Source organism: Chiloscyllium punctatum, chromosome 42 (assembly GCF_047496795.1).
Source record: "Chiloscyllium punctatum isolate Juve2018m chromosome 42, sChiPun1.3, whole genome shotgun sequence".
Classification (NCBI taxonomy): domain Eukaryota; kingdom Metazoa; phylum Chordata; class Chondrichthyes; order Orectolobiformes; family Hemiscylliidae; genus Chiloscyllium; species Chiloscyllium punctatum.
The window spans coordinates 55,878,457-55,905,576 of NC_092780.1; the positions used below are offsets into that span (position 1 = coordinate 55,878,457).

The window sequence follows — 27,120 nt, forward strand, 5'->3', positions numbered from 1 at the left end:
TGATTTAATATCTGTTTTGGTAATACGACAGAGTTGAATATAATAGTCAGAAATAGCAGGACATTTTGAAAAGCTTATCCTGAAACATGGAAGACTGGGTTTTGTGAAAGAGAAATGGTATTTGACAAATTTGCTACAGTTCATTGAGGAGATAACAAACAGGGCTGATAAAGCCAATGATGTTCTGCATTTGGATTTAAAAAATGCAAATGATAAGGTGCTACATAAAAGTTAATTGCACAATATAGGAGCTCACCTTATCGGGGTAATGTATTAGTATGGACTGAGGATTGGTTAACCCCGCTGGCTGTTGCTGAGACCTCACTTGGAGTACTGTATACAATGTTAGCTCCCATATTTAATAAAGGATAAACCAGCATTGGAGACCATTCAATAAATATTCACTTAGCTGCTTCAAGGATGAAAAGGTTGACCTATCACGAATAGCTAAACAGCTTAGGTCATTATTCAATAGAATCTCAACAAATAAGGAGTGATCTTGTGGAAACAAGATTCTGAGGAGCTAGACGGGTAGATATTGACTAGACCTTCTAGCACCAGTGAAGTCTCAAATCAGGGAACATTACAGAAGGGAACATTCATTTTAAAACAAAATGTAAAGATGTTTTTTCCTCTCCGTGAATTGCAAGAATTTTCCAGCCCAAGGAATTGTGAAAGCTAAATGTGGTAGGCGAACGAGTCTTGGGTTACTCTTTGGAGGGTCAGTGTGGCTTGTTGGGCTGAAGGGCCTGTTTCGACAGAGTAGAGAATCTGTGATTCTAGACAATAGACAATAAGACAATAGGTGCAGGAGTAGGCCATTCTGCCCTTTAAGCCTGCACCGCCATTCAATATGATCATGGCTGATCATTCCTAATCAGTATCCTCTTCCTGCTTTATCTCCATAACCCTTGATTCCACTAACTTTGAGAGCTCTATCCAACACTTTCTGAAATGAATCCAGAGACTGTGCCTCCACTACCCTCTGGGGCAGAGCATTCCACACAGCTACCACTCTTGAGGAGAAACTTCTTCGCCCAATCTCTGTCCTAAATGTTCTACCCCGTATTTTTAAGCTGTGTCCTCTGGTTCGTCACTCACCCATCAGCAGAAACATGTTTCCTGATGCCAGAGTGTCCAATCCTTTCATAATCTTATATGTCTCAATCAGATCCCCTCTCAGTCTTCTAAACTCAAGGGTATACAAGACCAGTCGCTTCTGTCTTTCAGGGTAAGGTAATCCCGCCATTCCAGGAATTGACCTTGTGAACCTACGCTGCACTCCCTCAATAGCCAGAATGTCTTTCCTCCAATTTGGAGATCAGAACTGCACACAGTACTCCAGGTGTGGTCTCACCAGGGCCCTTTACAGCTGCAGAAACACCTCTGCTTCTATATTCAATTCCTCTTGTTATGAAGGCCGGCATGCTATTAGGTTCTTCACTACCTACTGTACCTACATGCTTGCCTTCATTGACTGGTGTACGAGAACACCCAGATCTCTCTGTACTGCCCCTTTACCTAAATTGATTCCATTTAGGTAGTAATCTTCCTTCCTGTTCTTGCCACCAAAGTGGATAACCATACATTTATCCACATTAAACTGCATATGCCATGCATCTGCCCACTCACCTAACTTGTCCAGATCACCCTGTAATCTCCGAACATCCTCATCACATTTCACCCTGCCACCCAGCTTAGTATCGTTAGCAAATTTGCTAATGTTATTGCAGATACCATCTTCTATATCATTAACATATATTGTAAAAAGCTGCGGTCCCAGCACGGATTCCTGCGGTACCCCACTGGTCACTGCCTGCCATTCCAAAATGGAGCCGTTTATCACTGTCCTTTGTTTCCTATCAGCCAACCAATTTTCAATCCAATCTAGTACTTTACCCCCAATACCATCCGCCCTAATTTTGCTCACTAACCTCCGATTTGGGACTTTGTCAAAAGCTTTCTGAAGGTCCAGGTACACTACATCTACTGGATGTCCCTCGTCCGTCTTCAGAGTTACATCCTCAAAATATTCAAGAAGATTAGTCAAGAATGATTTCCCCTTCATAAATCCATGCTGACTCTGTCCTATCCTGTTACTACTATCCAGATGTGCCGTAATTTCATCCTTTATAATAGACTCCAGCATCTTTCCCACCACTAAGGTCAGATTCTATCCCAAATTATTTTAAAAGAGTGCAGATACATTTTTGAAAAATTGAGCAGTTGAGGGCTATGCGAATCAAGCATAAAAGAGGTGTTGAGGCCTGGGTTGGCCCAGCCATGATCTGACAGAATGGGGGAAACAAGCTGAAAGGGATGAATGCCCTACTCATGCTCCGATTCCTTGAGCCTCCATTTCATGCTTTTTTGTCTCCAAAGAAGAGCAGGATCCAATGTGCTGAAGTTCTCAGATGTTGTGAAAATGGGGTGTTTATGTACTGGTTCAGATGGCATTGATTCATCAATTACAGCTATGCAGTCATGAGTAGGAAGGGAATTCCCTCCATGAATACAGGAAATCTACTGCAGAGCTCACACAAAGGGAATTCTTCCCTTCAGAGCAGAAACGTGTGTTGCTGGAAAAGCGCAGCAGGTCAAGCAGCATCCAAGGAGCAGGAGAATCGACGTTTCGGGCATAAGCCCTTCTTCAGGAATGAGGCTGGTGTGCCAAGCAGGCTAAGAAAAAGGGTAGTGAGGAGGGACTTGGGGGAGGGGCATTGGGAGTGCGATAGGTGCAGGGAGGTCAAGGCGAGTGTGATAGGCCGGAGAGGGGGTGGGCGCGGAGAGGTTGGCAAGAAGATTGCAGGTCAAGAAGGCGGTGCTGAGTCTGAGGGTTGGGTTGGGAGTGAGATAAGGTGGGGGGAGGGGAAATGCCCGAAATGTCGATTCTCCTGCTCCTTGGATGCTGCCTGACCTGCTGCGCTTTTCCAGCAACACATTTTTCAGTTCTGATCTCCAGCATCTGCAGTCCTCACTTTCTCCATTTCTTCCCCTCAGTAAACTCTCCCATCACATTACCCAACATATCAGCTCAAGCAGGATGCACTGCGCATGATCTAGCCAACAAAGGGACCCCGGGTGATTGATGTCAGCACCGGACCAATTAAAGGACGGCGGGCGGAGCTGGAGGACCTGGCGGCGAGGTTGGTCCTCCAACCAATCAAAGTGAATGATGGGCGGAACTAGACTAAACCACGTGATCACTCTTGCGCTTGGCGCAGAGTCGATGTAATGAATGCTCGGGAAGTTATGGAGCGAAAGGATATGGTAAGGAAATAAATAAACAGGGAAACGGGAGAAAAACTGTGTTCCTATGAGAGGAGAAGTTTTATAAACAAATTGTGCACGACGGAAAACACAAATTTGAACGTCCCAGTCTCGCGTTTGCAGTAGACGGGGAATTGCCTCTGCGCGGCTCCAGGGCTGAGTGAGCGCCGCCATCTTTATTCGGGACAACGATTCACTGGACACGTGCGGTGCCGCCATCTTTGTAGGGGGCAAGGTGCAGCGTTTCTCTGGTAAAAGTCATAGGGCAGGATTTACACAGAGCATTATTAAAACCTAGAGAGATGGGTGTTAATTTCTGGATTTGTTTCGTCATTCATTTAAATGATTTGGATGTCAACATAGGAGGTATAGTAAATAAGTTTCCAGGTCATACAAAATTGGAGGTTTTGTGGACAGGGAAGAAGGTTACCTCAAGATTACAATGAGATATTAGTCAGATGGGGTTTAATTTAGATAAATGTGAGGTGCTGCATTTTGGAAAAGCAAATCAGGGCAGGACTTATACACTGAATAGCAAGGCCCTGGAGAGTCTCGCGGAACAAAGAGACCTCGGATTGCAGGTTCATAGTGTTAAAAACAAAATCAATAAGATTTAGACGAGACCACCAAAACTGGAAACGAGACAATTTATTCTACGATTTTGCAAGAAGCGGACTCCAATTGTACAGAACAATTGAAGTGAGGACAAATTCAAATTACTACACCAGTTGTACCTTTGAGTTGCGTGAGGTCATCTCTCCCGACTATGACTGGCTCCTATACTACCCGATCTTTCTTATTGATTTCTATTAATGCCCAGCTATGCTCCACCCTTATTGCCCCCTTCTCTCCAAATTGGCAACTTTCCCCACTAAGTGCAGACACAAGGCTAAACCTATATCTTGATGTTCCTTCTCACTTGTCCATTGACCATTATCCATAGGTACATCATGATCTGGTTCAACATTTTGTATCAAATCTGCTGGTACATTTCATCCCTGCATATTTCATTGACTTGTATAGCTCAAGCATTTTGGTTATCTCAACGTTTTGCTGAAAACTCAAGTTTTAAACAAAACTTATTTGAACTGTATTTTAAACGTTGAACTTGTTTGAAACTTATAATAATTACACACAAAAATTAGTATTTAATTAACCATAATTACAGATTCTCTTCCCTAAATACTTATAGAGTTAATAGTTCTCTTGCTGTACCCCTTTTTCTATATCTGCAAAAACAACACTTTTCCCCATTTCTAACAATAGTTCCTTGCCAGTCAAGTTGCAGGTAGATAGGATAGTGAAGGAGGTGTTCAGTATATTTTCCTTTATTGGTTACAACATCAAATATAGGATGTGGGAGGTCATGTTGCTGTACAGGACATTGGTTCGGCCACTTTTGGAATATTGTGTGCAATTCTGGCCTGCTCCTATCAGAAGGGTGCAGTTAAAGTTGAAAGGTTTCAATAAAGATTTACAAGGATGTTGTGAGGTTTGGAGGATTTGAGCTACAGGGTGAGGCATAAAAGGCTGGGGCTGTTTTTCCTGGACTACCATAGGCTGAGCGGTAATGTTATGGAGGTTTATACAATCATGTGGGGCATGCATAGGGTAAATGAACAAGGTGTTTTTCCTGGGGTAGTGGTGTCCAGAAGTAGAGGGCATTGCTTTAGGGTGAACGGGGAAAAATTTCAAAGGGGCCTAAAGGCCAACTCTTTAAGCAGTGGGTGGAATGAGCTGCCAGAGGAAGTGGTGGAGGCTGGTACAATTAAAACATGATAAAGGCCTCTAAATAGATACATGATATGATTAGGAAGCGTTTACAGGGAGATGGGCCAAGTAGTTGCAAATGGGAATAGATTAGGTTCGGTTACCTGGTTGGCATGGATGAGTTTGACCGAAGGATCTGTCTCGGAGCTATAAATCTCTATGACTGTGGGATCATAACAGCTAATATTGCTCTGATTCACCTCTATGCTCCCTCATGGCTACTTTGTCAAAATCTAGCTTCCTCAGTCTTGAACAGTAGGTGTATTTTTGGTCTGTTTAGTATTTTACTGTTACTTTAACAAAGATTCTTGTAAGTTAACTTCTCACTGCTGCCTAGCCCCTGACCATGTGCTGCTCTATTATCAGATTATTTTTTTTCTAGAAAATTTTTAACAGTCAAGAATTCTTTTTTCCAATAAGCAAGTGTATTTTCCATCCGTTTCTGACTATCAAATTCTGCACCATTTTCATTCCCTGTAATCCATTTTACACTCCCTGAAACATCAACTGTGTTCCTCCTTCCACAGATACCAGTGATTAATGCCAAAGCACTGTGGCCTGTGGAGAGGGTGATGTTTGACTTTCTTGTACAGCTATAGTTTGTGTGGTGAAGGTGCTTTCACAATGTGGTTGGTAAGAGACATTACAGATTATTCATTCAGCAACACTGATGATTTGAAGATAATGTCCACATCAAGAATATGCTTATAATTTCACTAACTTTAGACATGAGGCCAGAGAAGGATGATATTAGGTCAGGTGACCAAAAGCATTGCAAAATTAGCAGGTTTTGAGGAAAGTCTGAAAGGAGGAAAGCAGATCTGTGAGGTTTTGACTGCAAATTTCAGACCTTGTTGCTGTAGAAACTGTAGCAACTGTAGAAACAGCCACACAGGTGAAATAATGATTTAACAAATTGTTGGGAGTCTCGAACAGAATGGGTTGTCGAGGTCTCAAAGCGTGTGTGATGCAGTGAGCTAGGAATTAAATCAAGTGTGAGAATTTTAAATTGGAGCAAGTGGGCTGAGTGGTGGCAGGTGAGACTAGATTGGGTTGGGATATCTGGTTGGCATGGACGGGTTGGATTGAAGGGTCTGTTTCCATGCTGTGGCTCTATATTGTTGATTATGAATAGGAGCCTTTTTATTGATCAACAATTTTTGGTAAAAGGGAGTACTTGGGCAGCAGAGATTTAGTTTTTCTTGAGATAACAGGGAGGTTGAATGTGGGAGGCTGGCCAGGAGTGTGTTTGGATAATGAAGTCTGGAGATAACACAAGGTAGATGAGAGTATATGAACTGAGATGAGGGTGGAATCAGCTAGAAATAGTGGTCTTGGATTGGGACTGAGCTATCACACTCTCCTCACCTCTGGGATTCAGCTGGTTGTCAGGTTGTGAATCAGGGCAGTATGACAATTGGGAGCTGAGTGGCCCTGGTGGAGCCTAAAATGAGTGTCGCTCAGCTGCTGGTTGAGAGCCCTGCTGATGATGACTTCCATCACTTTACTGCTGATCAAGTGTGGACTGATCGAAAGAAATTGTCTGGGTTGGATTGCCCTTTGTTTTTGTGTTGAACATGCCTGTTCTACATTGTTGGTCGATGCCAGTGATGGAGGGGTACTTGGCTTGCTGAGTGGCAAGTTCTGGAACACAAGCCATCTGTATTATTGCCAGAATATTGGCAGGGCCCGTAGCCTTTGCACTACTTAACCATTTCTTGATGTTATTCAAACTGAATCGAACTGGCTTAAAACTCGCATCTGTGATGTTAGAAACCACTGGAGAACGCTGAGATAGATCATCCACTTGACATGTCTGGCTGCAAATTGCTGCAAATGCTGTTGTCTTATCTGGTGCATGGATGTGTGAGGCCCCTCCATCAGTAAGGGTGGGGATATCTGTGATGCTTCCTCCAGTGATTTGTTTAATTGTCCATCACCGTTCACAACTGGGTGTGGCAGAACTGCAGAGCTCCGATCTGTTCCATTGGTTGTGGGATCACTTAGCTCTGTTGCTTGCTGCTGATGCTGTTTGATATGCAGATAGTCCTGTTTGGTAGATTCACCAGGTCAGCACTTCATTTTTAGGTATGCTTGGTGCTGCTTTTGGCATGCCCTCCTTTACTGTACATTGTGATGTTTGAGAGTGGGATTTACAAACCCATGAGATTACAGATTGTGCTGAAGTACAGTTCTGCTGCTGTTGATGTCCCACAGTGCCTCAGAGATATCCAGTTTGAGATCTTATCTCTCTTCAAAGTCTATCCCATTTAGAATGGTGATAGTGCCAGTCAACACAATGGCGGCTTTTCTCAACTTTAAGCCAAGACTTGTGTTTCCAAAAGGAATGTGTGATGGTCGCTCTTACCGATACTGTCATGGACTGATATATCTGCAGCTGGTCAATTCATAACAATGAGATCAAGTATGTTTTTCCCTCTTCTTGGTTCCCTCACCACCCGCTGCAGACTCAGTTGAGCAGCTATATCCTTGAGGACCTGACCAGCTCAGTCAGTAATTCTGTTGCAGAGCTACTCTCGATTGTGTATATAGAAATCCTGTACCCAGAGTACATTTGACGCCATTTTACTTCCTCAGTGCTTCCTCCAAATGTTGTTCAACATGAAGGAGAACTGATTCATCAGCCAAGGGAGGATGGTACGTGGTAATCAGCAGGAGCCGTGAGACTTCCTGGTGTCCGGGGTCAATGCTGAGTACTCCCAGGGCAAATCCTCCCTGTCTGTACACCACTGTGCCACAACCTCTACCTGGTATGTCCTGCTGGTGGGACAGGACATATCCAGAGATTTTAGGAGAAAGTGAAGACTGCAGATGCTGGAGATCAGAGTCGAGAGTCTGGTGTTGGAAATGAACAGCAGATCAGGCTGATGAAGGGCTTAGGCTCGAAACGTCGATTCTCCTGCTCCTCGGATGCTGCCTGACCTGTTGTGCTTTTTCTGCACCACACTCTCTATCTAGGGATGGTGATGGTGGTGTCTGGTCATTGTCTGTAAGGGTTGATTTCATGAGTATGTGTATGTCAGGCTGTTCCTTGATTGGTCTGTGAGACAGCTCTGCACATTTTGGCACCAAAATCAAAATGTTAGTGAGGAGGACGTTGCACCATCGAGATTCTGTGATTGTATTTTCTGGTGCCTTGTTAGTTGCCAAATGGTCCATCCAGCTTCATTCCTGTGTTGAGACTTTGCAGTGATTAGTACAGTGAGTAGCTGGCTAGGCCACTGTCAGGTTGGCAGGATTTTTTTCCCCATTGACAATGGTTTCATGGAGATCAGGAGATTCCTAATTCCAGTTATTTTTTTCTTGCATTCAGACTTCACCATCTGCCAAGATGGGATTCGAACCAGGACTTCAGTCATTTGTTTTAATATTCTGGATAAAAGTTAAATACGTCAGGTTTGTTCATTCATTTTAAATATCACTAACCCTGGTTTTGTTTCTTCGTGAAATACTGTTCATCATCCTGTCTCCTCCATCCTTCTCTCCAACAAGAAGAGTTTGGAGCACATGGAGTTTCTCTGTCACTAAGACTGAGATAATCCGATCAGTTGCTTCCCTCCCTCCCTCCCACTCGCCCACGGAGACAAACTGCCTCATGTGGTGTTCCTGGTTTTTGTCCTAAACTGACATCTTTCTCCAATCTCATGTCAAGCCTTATCAGAGCTCATCTTGACCCTTTACCCTAATCTAACTAAACTACAGACTTTCCAACTCTCTTTCCTCCTCCTCCTCATCAGTCCCCCTCACCGATTCACAGATATTGTTCCTTGTTCTGTCTTTTCTGGTTATGTCCTTCTCTTGCAAAATCCTACTCCATCTCCACTCTCCCTTTCCTTTCTGAATTTCTTGCATTTGGTGTCCTTGGTCCCTCCTGTATCTCACGAACAATGCCAGGAGGTGACATTGTGCAAAGGCACCATGTTGGGATTCACATTTACACTGACGATGCCCAGCTCTCCCTCCCCATCATCCCTCTCCATTACTCCACTGTTACTCAGTTATCAAACTGCTTACCACATTCCCACTACTCGATTAGCTGCAGTTTCCTCCAATGAAACATTGTAATGGTTAAACCCATTGCCTTACAAAACCCTTATTGCTGAGCCCCTCCCTCTCACTGGGAACTGTCTGAGGCAGAACTACACTCTTCACAATATTGCTGTCATATCTGACCCCAAGCTGACCTTCTGATCAGACATTTACACAATCACAAACACCAGGAATTCCAATCTCTCAAACGTTGTTTGTCTCCTCCTCACCCCAGCTCCATTGCTACTGAAACCCCTTACCCACGTCGTTGTCACCTTAAACTTGATGAATCTGAAACGGAACCCTTCATTCCGTGACTGACACAGAATCTGGTTTCGGACCCCCCCCCATGATGGGAAACATCCTCTCACTATTTATCCTGTCAAACCCCTTAAGAATCTGGTGGTGGGGTTTGATTGTAGGTGGTGGAAATGGCAGAGGCTGATGTGTTGTATCTGGGTGGAAAGTAAGGACTTGGGGAGGGTTCTATCCTTGCAGTTGGAGGTGTGGGGTTCAAAAACAGAGGTGCGGGAAGTGGAAGAGACACATTCGATGGTATTGACTACGTGGGAGGGGAAATTGCAGTCCTTGAAAAACGGGGCAATTTGGTATGTTCAGGCGTTACTGGAACACAGCAGTAAGCGTGAGACAGAGATGTTGGCCAGGGAACAGGCTCGTGTGTTAAAGTGGAAAGCAGTTGGAACCTCGGGGTCCGTTTTTGCAGCAGAACGTAGATCATCAGTCGCCATTTCCACCACCTCCACTGAGATACTGCCAGACACAGGTTCCTGTCCCCTCCATTAACAGCTATGCACCCCTCCAGCCAGATCGTAATCCACTCCTTTGTCTTTCCAAATATTCTGGTCTCTCTTTGGGTTCTGTCCCTCCCTGTTATTTACTCTTGAACCCCTATCTCCTACAGTACAAAGATCTGCAGGTTAGTTGAATTGGCCAAGCTAAATTTCCCATAATGTTCAGGGATGTGTAGGTTAGGAGCATCAGTCAGGAGAAATGTAGAGTAATAGGGTAGGGGAATGGGTCTGGGTGGGATACTATTCGGAGAAACGCTGTGGACTTTTTGGCCCGAATGGCCTGTTTCCACACTGTCAGGATTCTAATTTTCCCAGCTCCCATCGGTTCTGAGGAAGGGCCACTGGACAGATTTCTGTTCCCAGATGCTGTCAGACCTGCTGAGATTTTCCACCACCTTCTGCTTGTTGTTCCTGATTGACACCATCCATACAACTTCCGGGTTTAATTCAGACAGGGGAAGGATCCCACCACTGACCTTACAATGGGGTCCAGCTGATTGATAGCAGCTTCGGACCAGTAGGAAAAGGTGTTGGGACTGGTGGACCAAGTGGAACCAGCTGGTCATCCAAACAATGGGAGTGAATGAGGGGCGTGGCCAATGGGATGACACGTCACTAGTAACTCTGCTGATGCAGTGCCACGTGACTCGTCCGTTGGTGAATGTGGGAGTCGCAAACAGGGAAGGGGAGAGTGGCCTCGAAGATCGAGATCATGAGTCACTTTAGACTGGGAAGTTTTAATTACACTGTGCGGTTTGTTAGTCTGAATTAGAAACTCTGGGTCCCATGTTTGCAGCAAATGGGAAAACGGCTGCGGCCCTCAGGTGGTGGTCGGATCTGGGATATGGTCGCCATCTTTATTAGGGGCAAGGTACAGGTGAGGCGCATGTGCATGTCCCCTTTCTAGGATGTGGGGTGCGATTTGAAGAGAGGCATTTACACATCAAGCACATACCAAGAGAAAAGTATGTCTTTACTATTCTTCCTGCACTAACTGTGAGTTTTGTTTTGTGAATTCATTTCATAGGATATTAAATCAGAATAATTGAGGCTGGGATCTCAAAGCAAATTTTTGCAGTCGATGGAGTCCTCAGGATCTGAACATCATTGGCATTTAACTATGGAAGGAGAAAGGTTTGTTCTGTTTGCGGGAAAATATTTCGAATATTTTTGTTAAGCAGAAAGACGTACAAATTCGTGGTTGGATCACCCTTTGGGTATGTGCTGCCTTCTGTGCCCTGCAGCTGAGGAAGGAGATATTGGCCTGAGAGGGAGCACGTATTTATCCAAGCTACACCTGGTCTCTTTGTAAGAACTGTCAGATTTCGATCCAAGCACCCACTTCATGATGTTAACCTATAAACTCTATTTTCAATTACCTGCAAACTTCTCATTAAAACTCCTTTTGGACTCAAATTCCAGCAGCTTTCCAGCTGGAATGTTCCACATTCTACCAACTGTCCATTCTTCCAGAAACTGCTGAAGTCCATGTTGACTCTGGGGTAAGAAAGGACTGAATTGAAAGGTGACGTGCTGTTCCTGAGCTCCCATTGAGATGCAATGCAACAGTACAGGAGGCTGAGCGCAGTGTAGGTGTGAGCAGACAATGAAAATGACAGGGCTGCACTGTGGGGGCTGCTTGGCTCAATGACAGTGTTTTAGAGTTGGGTGTAAACAGAGTGAGGTGAGACAGGGAGAAGGTGAAGCTGAAACTCAGTTTTGGTTCAGGCCATTCAGAAACTCACATGATCCCAATTGGAACAGCCAGTTTTTAAGTGATACCTGCGGAGTGTTTCTTAACAGTTTTAAAAGTAATAACATAACAGATTAAGTAAAGATTGGTGCTTTTGATTTTAATAGAAATGTTTGTGTGAAGGAAGATTGCTAGTTCATTTAAATTCTCTTCATGGGAGTAACTAAATGAATAAAGAGAGACATTGAAATAGGAGCCCTCAGACCCGTAGTGTGCTACTCTTGGACAATGTGGGAAATAAGGGAAGCTTCCAGTATCCATGGCGGCTATGTATGCAGGAAGTGGACCCACCTGCAGCTACTGGGAAATTGCTTTTCAGACCTGGAGCTGTGAGTGGACTCACTGTGGAGCATTTGAAATACTGAGAATGTTATGGTCAGCACGTTTAGTGAGCTAGTCAAACTGCAGGTGAGGGCTACACAGGCAGAAAGGGTGACCGTCAGATCAAGAAAATAGACATGAAGGGAGTGCAGAGTCCCCAGTGGTTATCCCCTTCTCAAACAGGTACAGATATACCACTTGGGATTCTGTTGGGAGGTTACGGGTGGGGTAGCCTCTCGGGAAATCAGCAAAGTCAGGTTCATGACACCACAGAAAGGTCTGCTGCACAGAGCGGGAGGAAAGAGAGTGGCAGGGCTAAAGTGACAGGGGATTCAATAGTCGATGCACAGACAAGCATTTCTATGGCCACAGACATAAATCCAGGATGATATGTTACCTCCCTGGTGCCAGGATCCGCAATAGCTTGGATAGGCTATCGGACATTGTGGATCTGGTGGGTAAACAGCCCATGGTGGTGGAATCTTCTGACTATGAAGAGTGGAGACACTGCTTCCCACTCCTATCTGCTTCGAAAAGAGAATCACAGAGAAACACGGAATAAAATGGGGTCAGAGTCTCTGGTATAAAACTGTTTAACACAGTGCCCCCATCGTATCCATATTGGTCATCAAGCACACATACCCTGTAAGATCATCTAATACCTTTTGATATTAGAATAGATGATACATGATTAGTTAATGTTTTGATGAGGAAAATGAGCAGAGAGGTTTAGTAATAATTTCTGGAGTTCAGGGTGCATGAATCTGAATTAAAAATGAGCTATCCTCAAGGCTGGAATTAGAGAAAAGCACTTAGCACAGAGATTTGTGGGGCTCGAGGAGATTACAAATACAAGGAGAATTGTGAGAATGGCAGATGTTACAGAGACAGATGTTTTGTGATACCAGAAATAGTGAGGGTTCTGAGGCTGGAGAGGAATTACAGAGATAAGGAAGAGTTGTGAAGCTGATGAAGTGACAGTGATAGAGAGCGTTGTGAGCATGGAGCAATTTACAGAGACACCGAGAGTTAGAGTCTTCAAGTAATTCAGCATGGAAACAGACCCTGTGGTCTAACAAATCCATGTCGACTATAATTCCAAACGGAACTAACTGCACCTGCTTCCAAATATTTCCTATTTATGAACTTTAGCCGATGTCTTTTAAAAATTGTAATTGTATTCACAGCTACCATTTCCCCTTGCAGTTCATTCCACAAATGTAAAAATATCCTAATATCGATTAGGATATCTATAAAACATCCTAAAATCTATTTAAAACCTTTCTCATCTCTCTTCAAAATGTGTGCACCCGAGTCTTCAATCCCCCTGCGACCCCCCGGGCATTCATCTTATCTCCACTCTCCGTGATTTTATAAACCTCTAATAAGTTCACCCCTCAACCTCCTATACTCCAGTGACAGAAATCTCAGCCTATCCAGCCACTCCTTCAACACCACCCCTCCATTCATGGCAACATCCTGGAAAATATCTTCTGAACCTTCTCTCATAACATCCTTCCTATAACGGGGAACCAGAACTGGACTCAGTATTGCAGAAAAGGCCTCACCAGCATCCTGGACAGCCTCAATATTACATCCCAACTCCTCTACCTAAAGGTCTGAGCAATGAAGGTAGGTGTGCTAAACACCTTCTGAACCACCCTGTCTACATATGACACAAGACCTGAACCCCTCGGTCTGTTTGTTCTATGTCACTACAAAAGGCCTTAGTTTTAATTAGTGAAATTAATTAATGAGGCTAAAGGCGATGTCAGTTTTATCAAAATGTAATAGCTTACATTTATTCAAATTAAACTCCATCTGCCCCTCTTCAGCCCATTCACCCAATTGATCAAGATCCCTTTGTAATCATAAATAACCTTTGTTCCTGTCGACTTTAACAGTTTTGATGAGACCTAGAAACAAACCATACTTTGTATATTCTTACCCAAATCATCTGCACGCATGGCAAACAAAAATGGACCCAGCACCGATTCCTGTAGAACACTACTGGTCACGGGCCTCCAGTCTGTAAAGCAACCCTCCACTATTACGCTCTGTTTACTACCGTTAAGCTAGTTTTGTATCCAGTTTGCAAGCTCTTCCTGAATCCCATGTGATCAAACTTTACAAATTAGTCTCCCATGCAGAACCTTGTGAAAGGCTTTACTAAAGTCCAAATAAACAATGTCTAACGCTCTGCCCTCATCGATCTTCTTGGTTACTACCTTAAAAAGCTCAATCAAGTCTGTGAGACACCCTCTTGTGTAACCATGTTGACTGTGCCTGATCATTCCTTAACTCTCCAAATACATGTAAACCCAATCCTTCTGAATGACCTCCAACAGGTCACCCACCACTGAAGTCAGACTCAGAGGTCTACAGTTCCTAGGCTTCTCCTTCTGTCCCTTCACAAACAAAGGTACAACATGAGCCACTCTCCAGTCATCAGGTAGCTCACCCGTAGTTATCGATTATACAAATATTTCTCCATGGTGCCCACAATTTCCTCCCACCCAAACTGTTCCCATCCTATCACTTCAGTCACTTGCCCTGTCTGATCAGCCAAGAAAAGGTCAGGTGTTGCTTGCTTTCCGATAGGAACATTTATATATTGATAAAGAACATTTTCTTGGACTCGTTTAACAAATTCTTTCCCAACCAAACCTTTCCCACTATGGTCGTCCCAGTCAATGTTTGCAAAATTGAATCATCTACTATTACCACCTTACTATTCTGAATTTATATCTGAGATCTCTTTGTATGTTCCTTTAGTTCACTCTGATTATTGCGGCGTCTATAGTGCCATCCGACCAAGATGATCATTTTTTAAATTTTGAAAACACAATTTTATTTTTAAAAAGCTCTCCTCCTCGATTTAAAAATAAATCTCTTTTTGTTTATTCACTCAGTTGATGTGGGTGTTTACCCTGAGGGCAGTTGAGAGTTAACTACATTGCTTTGGGTCTGGAGTCACTTGTCGGCCAGACCAGGTGAGGGTAACAGTTTCTTTCCCTAAAGGACATTAATGAATCAGATGGGTGTTTTCTAAGAACCGACAATAGTTTCATGGTCATCATTAGCCTTTTCATTCTCGATTGTATTGAATTCCGATGACACCATCAGCCATGTTGAGATTCTAACCCTAATCCTCAGAACGTTACATGTATAACTCGTCTATCAAGAATACTATCTGGCCATTACCTCCCTTTTTAGCAGAGTTTTTTTTTAAAAGGTTCCCTCATTCTACATGTACAATTTGTGATAAAATACTCAAATGTCCATGTGTCGGCCTCTACAAAAGGTCACTCAACAGAAATCTGTTTGGGGGGAAAATATTTCACTTTTTTGGGTTTTTTTTTACTTTTCATTTTTGAGGTAAAAGAAACAAAAATGAATCCAAATAAAAATCTTACATCATGGACATGTAATTTCTGAAGCTGGAGGGGGATTACAGAGACGCTGAGGGGAGTGAGGCTGGAGGGGGATTACAGAGACAGGGAGGGTGGTGAGGCTGGAGGGGGATAACAGAGACAGGGAGGGTTGTGGTGTACATCACTGTGGTGTACATGGACTGCAGCATTTCAGGAAGACAGTCTAACACCACTTTCTCCAAAACTAAGGTGGCCAATCATACTGGTCTGGGCAGCAAAGGCCACCCCCAGTGAATAAAACCAAGCAGTGACCTCTCTGAACTGACTGGCTGTGAATTTATAAACATCTCTGGAAATGGAGTGGACAGAGAAGAGAAACAGTGTCATTTCACAGCTGCCCTCAGAGAGTCCTCACCCTTGGAAGTACTCAGAGCCAGGTATCAGCTCAGTGGGTTTCAGTCTCTTCAAACATCAATCTTAGTCTGTTCTACTTTATCAAATCTACAATAGTGAGTAAGGTGAGGGTTTCTTGTTAATGTCTTACAGTCTCTTGATTAAATGTTTGAAATATAAAACATAAGCATTGTTATTCTCGGGCAGTATTTTTCCAGCAGTAAGACTGTGCCTTTTTCTTGGTCTGTAGGTTCTTAAGGCGGAGAGATGGCCTGTTGTAGAGTGGCGTGCTGTTCCTGTCGGATGAGGGAGATTGGGGAGAGTCTCCATGATCCTGATGATTATGTCTGCAGCAAGTGTGATTGTAAATCCTATTGGAACGCATGGATTGGTGGAGGAGTGATTAAAGGCAGTGAGGAATTGACAGAAGCCTGGGGGTGTGATAAGGGGCAGTCTCAGGATTGCAGGATACTGCAGATACAGTCGGGTAGGTGGGTTACCTTCAAGAAAGCTAGGAGGGGTAGGCAGGTAGTACAGCAGTCTTCTATGGCTATCCCCCCTCTCAAACAAGTATACTGTTTGGGAAAATGTAGTTGGTAATACACTTTCAGGGGATTGTAACACTGACAGTCAAGTTACTGTGACTGAGACGGGCTCTACTGTAATGTGAGGTATATCCAGTTCCACACGATCGATGGTGATACGGGACTCTCTAGTCAGGGGCACAGTCTGCCGTTTCTGCAGCTGACCGTGAGACATCAGAATGGGGTGGTGCCTGGGTCAAGGATGACTTTGAGATGGTTCAGAATCTTCTCAAAGGGGAGGATAACCAGTTGGAGGTCATTGTACATTGGTACTAATGGCATGGGAAGGGGAAAGCCTGGGGTCCTGACGAGCAGGGAGATTTGCTCGTGCCACTCGGGAGGCATTAAACGAGTGAGAGATTCAGGTTAATCCTAAAGAGATAGTGAGAAAAGAGGTGAGTCTGAGACTGGTATTGTTCACAGGTCAGACTGTCAAGGCAGGCAAGAGCAAGCCACAGAATGAGGTGGGACGGACCAGTTGCACTGCATTTATTTCAGTGCAAGAGACCTGACAAATCAGGCAGATGGGCTCAGGCTATGGTTTTGAACAACATGGCACTGGAATATTATAGCAATTACAGAGACATCACTCAGAGATGGATAGGACTAACAGCTTAATGTTCCAGGGTATTAGATGCTATAGCAAGGTTAGAAGGGGGCAACAGAGCAGGGGGAGTGGCATCTTTGATTAGGGATAATGTTACGGCTGGGCTTCCGGAGGATATTCCTCGGAGTACATCCAGGCAGTTATTTGGGTAGTACTGAGAAATAAGAAAGGGATGATCATCTTATTAGGATTGTATTATAGACCCTCTCCCAATAGTCAGCGGGGAATTGAGACAAAATTTTACTGAGAGATCTCAGTTATCTGTCAGACTAATGTAGTTGCAATGATATGGGGTTTTAACTTTACCAACATGGCCTCGGAGTGCTGTAGTGTGAAGGGCTTGGATGGAAAGGTATTTGTTTAGTATGTACGAGAACATTTCAGATTCAGTTTGCAGGATGTACCCACTAGAGAAGGAACAAAACCTGACCTGTTTTCTTTATTCATTCACAGGATGAGGCTGTCACTGGCTCGGCCAGCATATATGGCTGCATTTACCCAGAGGGCAGTTAAGAGTCAACCACGTTGCTATAGGTCTGGAGTCCCATGCAGACCAGACCAGGTAAGGATGGCACTTTCCTTCCCTAAAGGTCATGAGTGAACCAGATAAGTTTTCCAACAATTGACAATGGATTCCTTGTCGTCACTAGATTATTTTTTCCAGATATTTATTGAATTCACGTTCCACCATCTGCCGTGATGGGATTCAAACCCAGATCCCCAGATCGTTATCTGGGTCTCTGGATTAACGGTCTAGCGATAATTTCACTCCGTCATCAGGACATGAGGCAGGGTGAGTGGTTGAGGTATCAGTGGGACAGCACATCAGCACCAAAGATCCCGCAAGTATTGTGGCTCAGTGGTGAGCGCTGCTGCCTCAGCACCAGGGACCTGGGTTTGATTCCAGCCTCAGGTGACTGCCTGTGTTCAAGTTGGCACATTCTCCCCAGTATCTGTAAGGGTTTCCTTCGGGTGTTCCAGTTTGCTCCCACAGTCCAAAGATGTGTAGGTTAGTTGGATGAACCATGTTAAATTTCCCATAGTGTCTAGATGCAATATATGAGGTATTGGGATGTGCAGGCAAATCTCTGCCTGATGTGAAAAGATCCTTTTCGGGTCTTGTACAGAGGTCAGAGGGAGGTGTGGCCGCATGTTTTACATTTCCCATGGTGGCAAGGGAGGGTCAAGGGTGTGGAGCGTGGGTTGGTGGGAGAGTGTGGACCAAACAAGGAAGGCGCAGCGGGAATGGTCTCTGCAGAACGCAGAAAGGGGTTGGGGAGGGAATTATGTCTCTGCTGATAGGGTCTGACTTTAGGTAGCAGAAATAACAGAGGTTAATGTGCTGTATCTGGAGATTAGTGGGGTGGAAGGTGAAGACCGCAGGGTTATATTCTTTATTGTGGCTGGAGGCGTGGGGTTAAGGCGGAGGTGTGAAGTGGAGGGTATATGTTGGAGGGCATTGTTGATCAAGTCAGAGGAAAATTGCGGTCCTTGAAGTCGGCCTTTCTGGGATGTCCTGGAGTAGGATCCAAAGAGATTAAACAAATATATCACAGACAAAAGATTAGCTGGACCAGAGAATAGGACCCCTTAAAGGTCAACAAGGCTGTCTATGGAACCACAGGGGTGCGAAAGATATGCAAATATTTCACGTCATTTTTACTGGAGAAGTATATGGAAGCTTGAGAGATTGGCGAAATAAACAGTGATAACTTGAAAAGTGTCCATGTTACAGAGGAGGTGGTACTGGATGTCTTAAATCGCATCAAGGTGGATAAAGCCCTGGAACCTGATCAGGTGTATCCTGGAACTTTCTGGAAATCTAGGGAAGTGATTGTTGGGCCTCTCCTGAGGTATTTGTATCGTTGATCACGACAGGTGATGTGCCTTTATTTTAAAAACGTGGTAAGGAGAGGCCATGGAACAAGAGAACAGTGAGCCTGAAGTCAATGGCAGGCAAGTTGTTGGAAGGGATTCTGAGGAACAGGATATCCATCTATTTGGAAAGATAAGGAATGACAGGGAGAGTCAATGTGGCTTTGTACATGCACAATTGTGTTTCACTAACTTGCGTGAGTGTTTTGAAGTGACAAAGAAAATTGATTAAGCCAGGCGGTGAATGTTGTTTATATGGACCTTCAACAAGGTTCCACAAAGCAGACTGGTTAGCAGGGTTACAAAACATGGAATGCAGGGAGAGCAAGCCATTACAAAACTGCCTTGAAGGTAGGAGACAGAGGATGATGATGGAGGGTTGCTTTGCGGACTGGAGGCCTGTGAGCAGCAGTGTGCTGAAAGAACAGACTCACAACCAAAGAGACACACACAGTCACACAGACTCACAACCAAAGAGACACACACACAGGCACACAAACATATAAAGAGAAAAACACACAGACACACAGATCCACACCCAAAGAGACACAGACACAAGCACACAGACTCACACCCAAAGAGAAACACACACAGGCACACTGACCCAAACCCAAAGAGATGCATACATACCCTCACACAATGAGACACACACACAGGTACACAGACCCACACCCAAAGAGGTACACAGACTCACACCCAAAGAGAGACACACACAGGCACACAGACTCACACACACACAGGCACACAGACTCACGCCCAAAGAGACACACACACAGGCACACAGACTCACACCCAAAGAGATACACACACAGGCACAGAGACCCACACCCAAAGAGATACACACGCAGGCACAGACACCCACACCCAAAGAGACACACACACAGGCACACAGACTCACACCCAAAGAGACACACACACACGCACACAGACTCACACCCAAAGAGACACACACACACAGGCACACAGACTCACACCCAAGGAGACACACACACAGGTACACCGACTCACACCCAAAGAGACACACACACAGGCTCAAACCCAAAGAGACATACACAGGCACACAGACTCACACCCAAAGAGACACACACACAGGCAGACGGATTCACATCCAAAGAGAAACACACACAGGCACACGGACTCACACCCAAAGAGACACACACACAGGCTCAAACCCAAAAAGAGATACACAGGCACACAGACTCACACCCAAAGAGACACACACACAGGCACACAGATTCACACCCAAAGAGAAACACACACAGACTCTCACTGAAAGAGACACACACACAGGCACACGGACTCACCCTGAAAGAGACACACACACAGGCACACGGACTCACATCCAAAGAGAAACACACACAGGTGTACATACTCACACCCAATGACACACACACAGACACACAACCCCTCACCCAAAGAGACACACACACAGGCACACAGTTACACATCCAAAGAGAACCACACACAGGCACACAGACCCACTCCCAAAGAGACGCACACAGACAGACACACACACATGCACACAGACTCACACCCAAACAGACACACACACAGGCCCACAGACTCACACCCAAAGAGACATACACAGGCCCACAGACTCACACCCAAAGATACACACACACACTCACACAGACTCACACCCAAAGAGGCACACAGACTCACACCCAAAGAGGCACGCAGACTCGCACGCACAGGCACACAGACTCACACACCCAAAGAGACGCACGCACAGGCACACAGACTCACACACCCAAAGAGACGCACACACAGGCACACAGACTCACACACCCAAAGATACACACACACACTCACACCCAAAGAGACACACACACAGGCACACAGACTCACACCCAAAGGGACACATACAGGTACACAGACTGGCACCCAAGGAGACACACACACAGACTCACACACCCAAAGACACATACACAGGCCCACAGACTCACACCCAAAGATACACACACACACTCACACAGACTCACACCCAAAGAGGCACACAGACTCACACACCCAAAGAGACACACACACAGGCACACAGACTCACACCCAAAGGGACACACACACAGGTACACAGACTCGCACCCAAAGAGACACACACACAGGCTCAAACCCAAAGAGAGACAGACACAGGCACACAGATTCACACCCAATGAGAAACACACACAGACTCACACTGAAAGAGACGCACGCACAGGCAGACGGACTCACATCCAAAGAGACACACACACAGGCACACAGACTCACACCCAAAGAGACGCACACATACTTACACACCCAAAGAGACACACACACGCACACAGACTCACACACCGGCACACAGACTCACACACACAGGCACACAGACTCACACACCCAAAGAGACACACACACAGGCCCACAGAGTCACACACCCAAAGAGACACACACACAGACACACACACACAGACTCACACACCCAAAGAGACACACACAGGCACACAGACTCACACCCAAAGAGACACACACACAGGCACACGGACTCACACTGAAAGAGACACACACACAGGCACACGGACTCACACTGAATGAGACACACACACAGGCACACGGACTCACATCCAAAGAGCGACACACACGGGCACACAGACCCACATCCAAAGAGAAACACACACAGGTGTACATACTCACACCCAATGACACACATACAGACACACAGACTCACATCCAAAGAAACACACCCACAGGCACACAGACCCACACCCAAAGAGAGACACACTGTCACACAGACGCATATCCAAAGAGATACATACACAGGCACACAGACCCACACCCAAAGACACACACACACGGGCACACAGGCTCACGCCCAAAGAGACACACGCAGTCACACAGACTCATACCCAAAGACACACACACAGGCACACAGTCACACATCCACAGAGAAACATACACAGGCACACAGACTCACACCCAAAGAGATACACACACAGGCACAGAGACCCACACCCAAAGAGACACACACAGGCACACAACCTCACACCCAAAGACACACACACACACAGGCACGCAGTCACACATCCACAGAGAAACACACACAGGCACACTGACCCACTCCCAAAGAGACACGCATACAGACTCACACACAAAGCCAAACACACAGAGGCGCACAGAATTTACACCCAAAGAGGTACACACATAGGCATCTAGGCTCATACCTAAAGAGAGACACAGGGACACAGACTCACATATGAAGAGAAACTGACACAGACGCTCAGACACACAATCTAAGAGGCACTGAAACAGGCACACCGCACACCCACCCAAAGAGAGAGAGAGAGACGCACACACACAGGCACAGAGACCCACACCCAAAGAGACACACACAGGCACACAACCTCACACCCAAAGACACACACACACACAGGCACGCAGTCACACATCCACAGAGAAACACACACAGGCACACTGACCCACTCCCAAAGAGACACGCATACAGACTCACACACAAAGCCAAACACACAGAGGCGCACAGAATTTACACCCAAAGAGGTACACACATAGGCATCTAGGCTCATACCTAAAGAGAGACACAGGGACACAGACTCACATATGAAGAGAAACTGACACAGACGCTCAGACACACAATCTAAGAGGCACTGAAACAGGCACACCGCACACCCACCCAAAGAGAGAGAGAGAGACGCACACGCACACACACACACACACACACACACACACACACGCACTGTCATGCAGACTCACACACAGGCACACAGTCACACACACCAAAAGAAACACAAAGGCACAAAGACCCACACCCAAAGACACACACTCACAGGCACACAGACCCACACCCAAAGAGACACAGACTCACATCTAAAGAGACACACACAGGCACACACCCAAAGAGACACACACACGCACACTGACTTACACCCAAAGTGAAACACATACTAGCACACAGACTCATACCCAAAGAGACACAAACACAGGCACACAGATTCACATCCAAAGCGAAACACACATAAGCACATAAACCCTCACCCAAAGAGACACATGCACACACAAAAACACATACGCCAAGCTACACATGTACACAGATACACACATACAGATACCTGGGAGATGTACTAACTCAGATTTGCTATGTCAGAAAGCAGTCATAGAGTCTTAGAACATGGAAACAGACCCTTCCTCCCATTTTGTCCATGTTGGCCATAATCCCAAATTAAACTAGTCCCACTGGCCTGCTCCTGGCCCATAGCCCTCCAAACCTCTTCCTGTTCATGTACTTGTCCAAGTGTCTTTTAAATCTTGTAACTGTGCTCCCACCCACCCCTTCTCCAGAAAGTTCATTCCATACACGGTCCGTCCTCTGTGTCAAAGCCAAGATGTTGTTTGATTTCAGGAAGAAGTTGGATATGACACTTGGGGGTGAAGCCATCAAAGCCGCGTAGGAACACGCAGGAACAGGCTATTGATTTGGATCATCAGGAGTGATCATAAAGAATGGTCCAGCAGGCTCAATTGGCTACGAACCCAAAGGAACCCAAGCATACAAATAGAAAGCAGGAATCATCAACAGTGCTTCACCCGAAGGCCCACTGAAGGTGTTACCTAGGAAGATGACGAAACGTCTGGAAATGAACCTTCCAGCTCAGCGAGCAAACCTACATCCAGAACCATCACCCTGCTACACACTACAGACACTGCCAACCGAGCGTCCTGCAGTTGTGATGTCCTTGGCTCTGACCTCAGAGAGAGCCAGAACACCATCTGCAACTGAGGAAATGTCAGTCTCTACCCCTCACTATTAACTTTCCTCCCACTATTGTTCTCCCTCTCGTTCTGCAAGTCACTGGGCTGTATCAGTTGGAGGGGTGGTGTCTGGTTTATCATTTGCAGGTTTGTAATGGGTGGTCAATCTACATGGGTTGCCATTTCTGCATCAGATACAGGACCAGTAATTGTTACAGACTCTGTGTCAGCTTCTCTATCAGTTGGAGGCAGTGTTATTATTGCTGTGTGTGTCGTTGTAAACTTGTGTATTGACTTGAGATACTAGATTTGATTTTGACTGCGTATATATTGGTGTTACTTGAATTCATGTCAAATTCTTTATTGGCTGCATTCCACATGAAATAGTATCATAAATTCTCCTCATCAATCACTGTCCGCAGTTTAAACACATCCCGGAGGGCAATTGTATCACCTTGGAATTTGGCATCACACATTTGGGGTATAATCACTGAATGGGTCCAGTCCAGTGAAACAATGTGAGGTTTGCAGATGGGACGGGGTAGATCGAATGGATATCGTAATTATTGGCCAAATAAATCTTCACATATCGACAACTGAATTCTTGTGAATAGAGATGGTACATGAGTCACAGCGTTAAATATATTTATCACAATATGGATGGAACATTGTGTCACAATGTTGTTTTTTTTACAGAAGTTGAGTGATGTTGCAATCTTACTATCCCCATGTTGGGACTCCCTCCCAAAGGCTATAAATTAAAGGCCTTCAGAATTCAACAGCACAGAGTTTAAAGAGAGAATTGCCTGCAGCACAAAGGGCAAAATACTTTAGAAAATTCTTGAAACATTTGGCATTATTGACAAAGTATTCTCCGTGATACTTGCCATTACGGGTGTCACTAGTAAGTCATGGTAACTATTGATATTGCACAAACCTGTGTGTAAGATGCTACCGGGTTTTATTCTTGAACTGTTCATGTTCCATTCGACTCTATTGGTCACTGTTACAGAAACACTGTCTCAGTGATATCATTTAGTTGATCAGATATCTGGAATAAATACTTTCTTCATTCTTTATATCTTCAATTGATAATAAACCTCTGCTTATAACTTAAAAACTCCACACATTACAAAGATAAATCCTTTAGTGGAACATTGTGTGATATTGAATCAGGCCTTAGAGAAGGGAAACTCTCTGAAGGAAGATATTAGATGAAGTCAGAGTAACAGAACACTGGGTGTAGGTCATTCAACAAGCTGAATATTTTGTTACCCTTTTGTATATTTTGTGATGCCCATAAATGATGTAGAGGAGACTGTACGCTATTGGAGGAGAGTGGCAATAACAAATCACTTTGTGAATGACAGAGCTTGGCTGGGTACTTGATGAAGGACTTATGCCCGAAACCTCGATCCTCCTGCTCCTCAGATGCTTTCTGACTGGCTGTGCTTTTCCAGCACCACCGTTTTCGACTCTGGGTAGTTGACAGTCGGGAGGAGAGAGGAACATACAGAGGGGTTGGTCAGATGGGAAGGTTAGTGTCACTTTAGATTAGATTCCCTACAGTGTGGAAACAGGCCATTTAGCCCAACAAGACCAGACCCACCCTCCGAAACGTAACCTACCCAGACCTATACTCCTACCCTCTTACCCTACATTTATGCACCAAACACTTTGGGCAACTTCTGGCTAATTCACCCGACCTGCTCATGTTTCAATTGTGGGAGGCAGCCGGAGGAAACCCACGTGGCCATGGGGAGAATGTGCAAACTCCACACAGACTGTCACCTAAGGCTGGAATTGAACTGGGGTCCCTGGTGCTGTGTGGCAGCAGTACTAACCACTGAGACACCATGCTAGCCTAATTTCATTCTGGCAAATGTGAAATGATGCACTTTGGAAAAAGGAACAAGACAAGAGAATACTCAATGAATAGCAGGATGCTAGGAAGCTCAGAGGGATCTTGGGGGGGTGTGTACACAGACCCAAAAAAGGACCAGGACAGATGAAGAGGGTTATTAAGAAGGCATAAAGGACACTTGCCGTTATCAGTCACGGTATAGATTATAAGAGCAGATGATATTGGAGCTGTCCATGGCTGGATGCACAGTACGGATCTTGCAGTTGCTCCTGAGATTGCAGGCTTCCTTACAGATTTAAGATAGTTTTATTATAGTCATATTTCAACAATATAAGATTTTTATTCATTTTGTTTCTTTAAAATGTAAACATAAAAATAATTATGATTTGTTTTCAAACAGACTTTCTCTTTACCAGCTATTCAAAGGCTTACAGTGAGTGGCTGACCATTGGTTGCTTCACCGAGAAATGTCCAAAAAAAAACGACTATGCACATTTTAAGAACACAACACCAGGTTATAGTCCAACAGGTTTAATTGGAAGCACACTAGCTTTCGGAGCGACGCTCCATCATCAGGTGATAGTGGAGGGCTCGATAATACACAGAATTTATAGAAAAATTTACAGTTCTTTCTCCACATTATAATAGTTTTTTTTTGATTAACTGAGTACGTTTTTTTAGATGGAATTGTGTTTTCATTTTGGAGAGTCCGACGTGTTCAACTCTGGAGAATTTTTTTTCAAAAACTTATTGAAGAGGTGTCATTTTAATTCAGTTAATGATATAAAGTGTTTGATGAAAGATTTATATGATCGGCTTTCTTTTTAAATTGTTTTGCACTTTTAACATTACTTTCTGTCGGTATCGAAAGTGAGTTTGTTTTATGTACAAGGTGTTTTGAAAGTTGCTTTTTTAGGCTTAACGTTACTGTGAGCAGAAAGAGACACAGAGTGAGATAGCTAATAGATTTCAAAAATGATTACCAAGCAGGATCAGTCAGATGGGTGACTGTCAGGAAAGTAAGCAGTTAGTTCAAAAGTCTCTGGTGGCTATTCCTCGACTGAATAAATATTCCCGCCCACCTTCCGAGGATGCTTCAACACCTCCAACACACTGCATCCACCTGGACACCCCGCGCTGGCCTATTACCTGCCCTCGACCTCTTCATTTCCAACTGCCGCCGGGGCATTAACCACCTCAACCTGTCTACCCCCCTCCCCCACTCCAACCTCTCACCCTCACAATGCGCTGCCTCCACTCCCTCCACTGCCTCCAATCCCGACCTCACCATCAAGCTAGCGGATAAAGGGGACTACCAGTGGTAGTCTGGTGCACTGATCTCTACATCGCTGAAGCCAGACGCCAACTCGAGGACACCTCTTCCTACCGCCCTCTCGACCATGACCCCACCCCCCATCACCAAACCATCAACTCCCAGACCATACAGAACCTCATTACCTCAGGAGATCTCCCACCAACAGCTTCCAACCTCATAGTCCGGGAACCCCGCACTGCACGGTTCTACCTCCTTCCCAAGATCCACAAGCCTGACCACCCTGGCCGACTTATTGTCGCAGCATGCTCCTTCCCCATTGAACTAATTTCTACTTATCTCGACACTGTCCTATCCCCCCTAGTCCAGAAACTCCCCACATACGTTCGAGGCACCACCCACGCCCTCCACCTCCTCCAAGACTTCCGTTTCCCCGGCCCCCAACATCTCATATTCAT

At 45.0% G+C, this 27,120-nt stretch overlaps 1 long non-coding RNA gene across 4 annotated transcripts; it reads left to right on the forward strand.

Moving 5' to 3' along the window:
* The first annotated feature begins 3,187 nt into the window (after positions 1-3,187).
* On the forward strand, positions 3,188-24,604 carry LOC140465948 (uncharacterized). 4 transcript variants are annotated; one of them, XR_011955195.1, is made up of 7 exons: positions 3,188-3,270; positions 8,375-8,457; positions 10,930-11,036; positions 14,889-14,969; positions 15,994-16,230; positions 17,388-17,496; positions 23,176-24,604. It is a non-coding gene; the product is annotated as an uncharacterized lncRNA (long non-coding RNA). The 4 variants fall into 4 exon arrangements; XR_011955192.1 differs by having other exon boundaries at positions 15,994-17,496; XR_011955193.1 differs by lacking the exon at positions 14,889-14,969 and having other exon boundaries at positions 15,994-17,496.
* Positions 24,605-27,120: the final 2,516 nt, after the last annotated feature.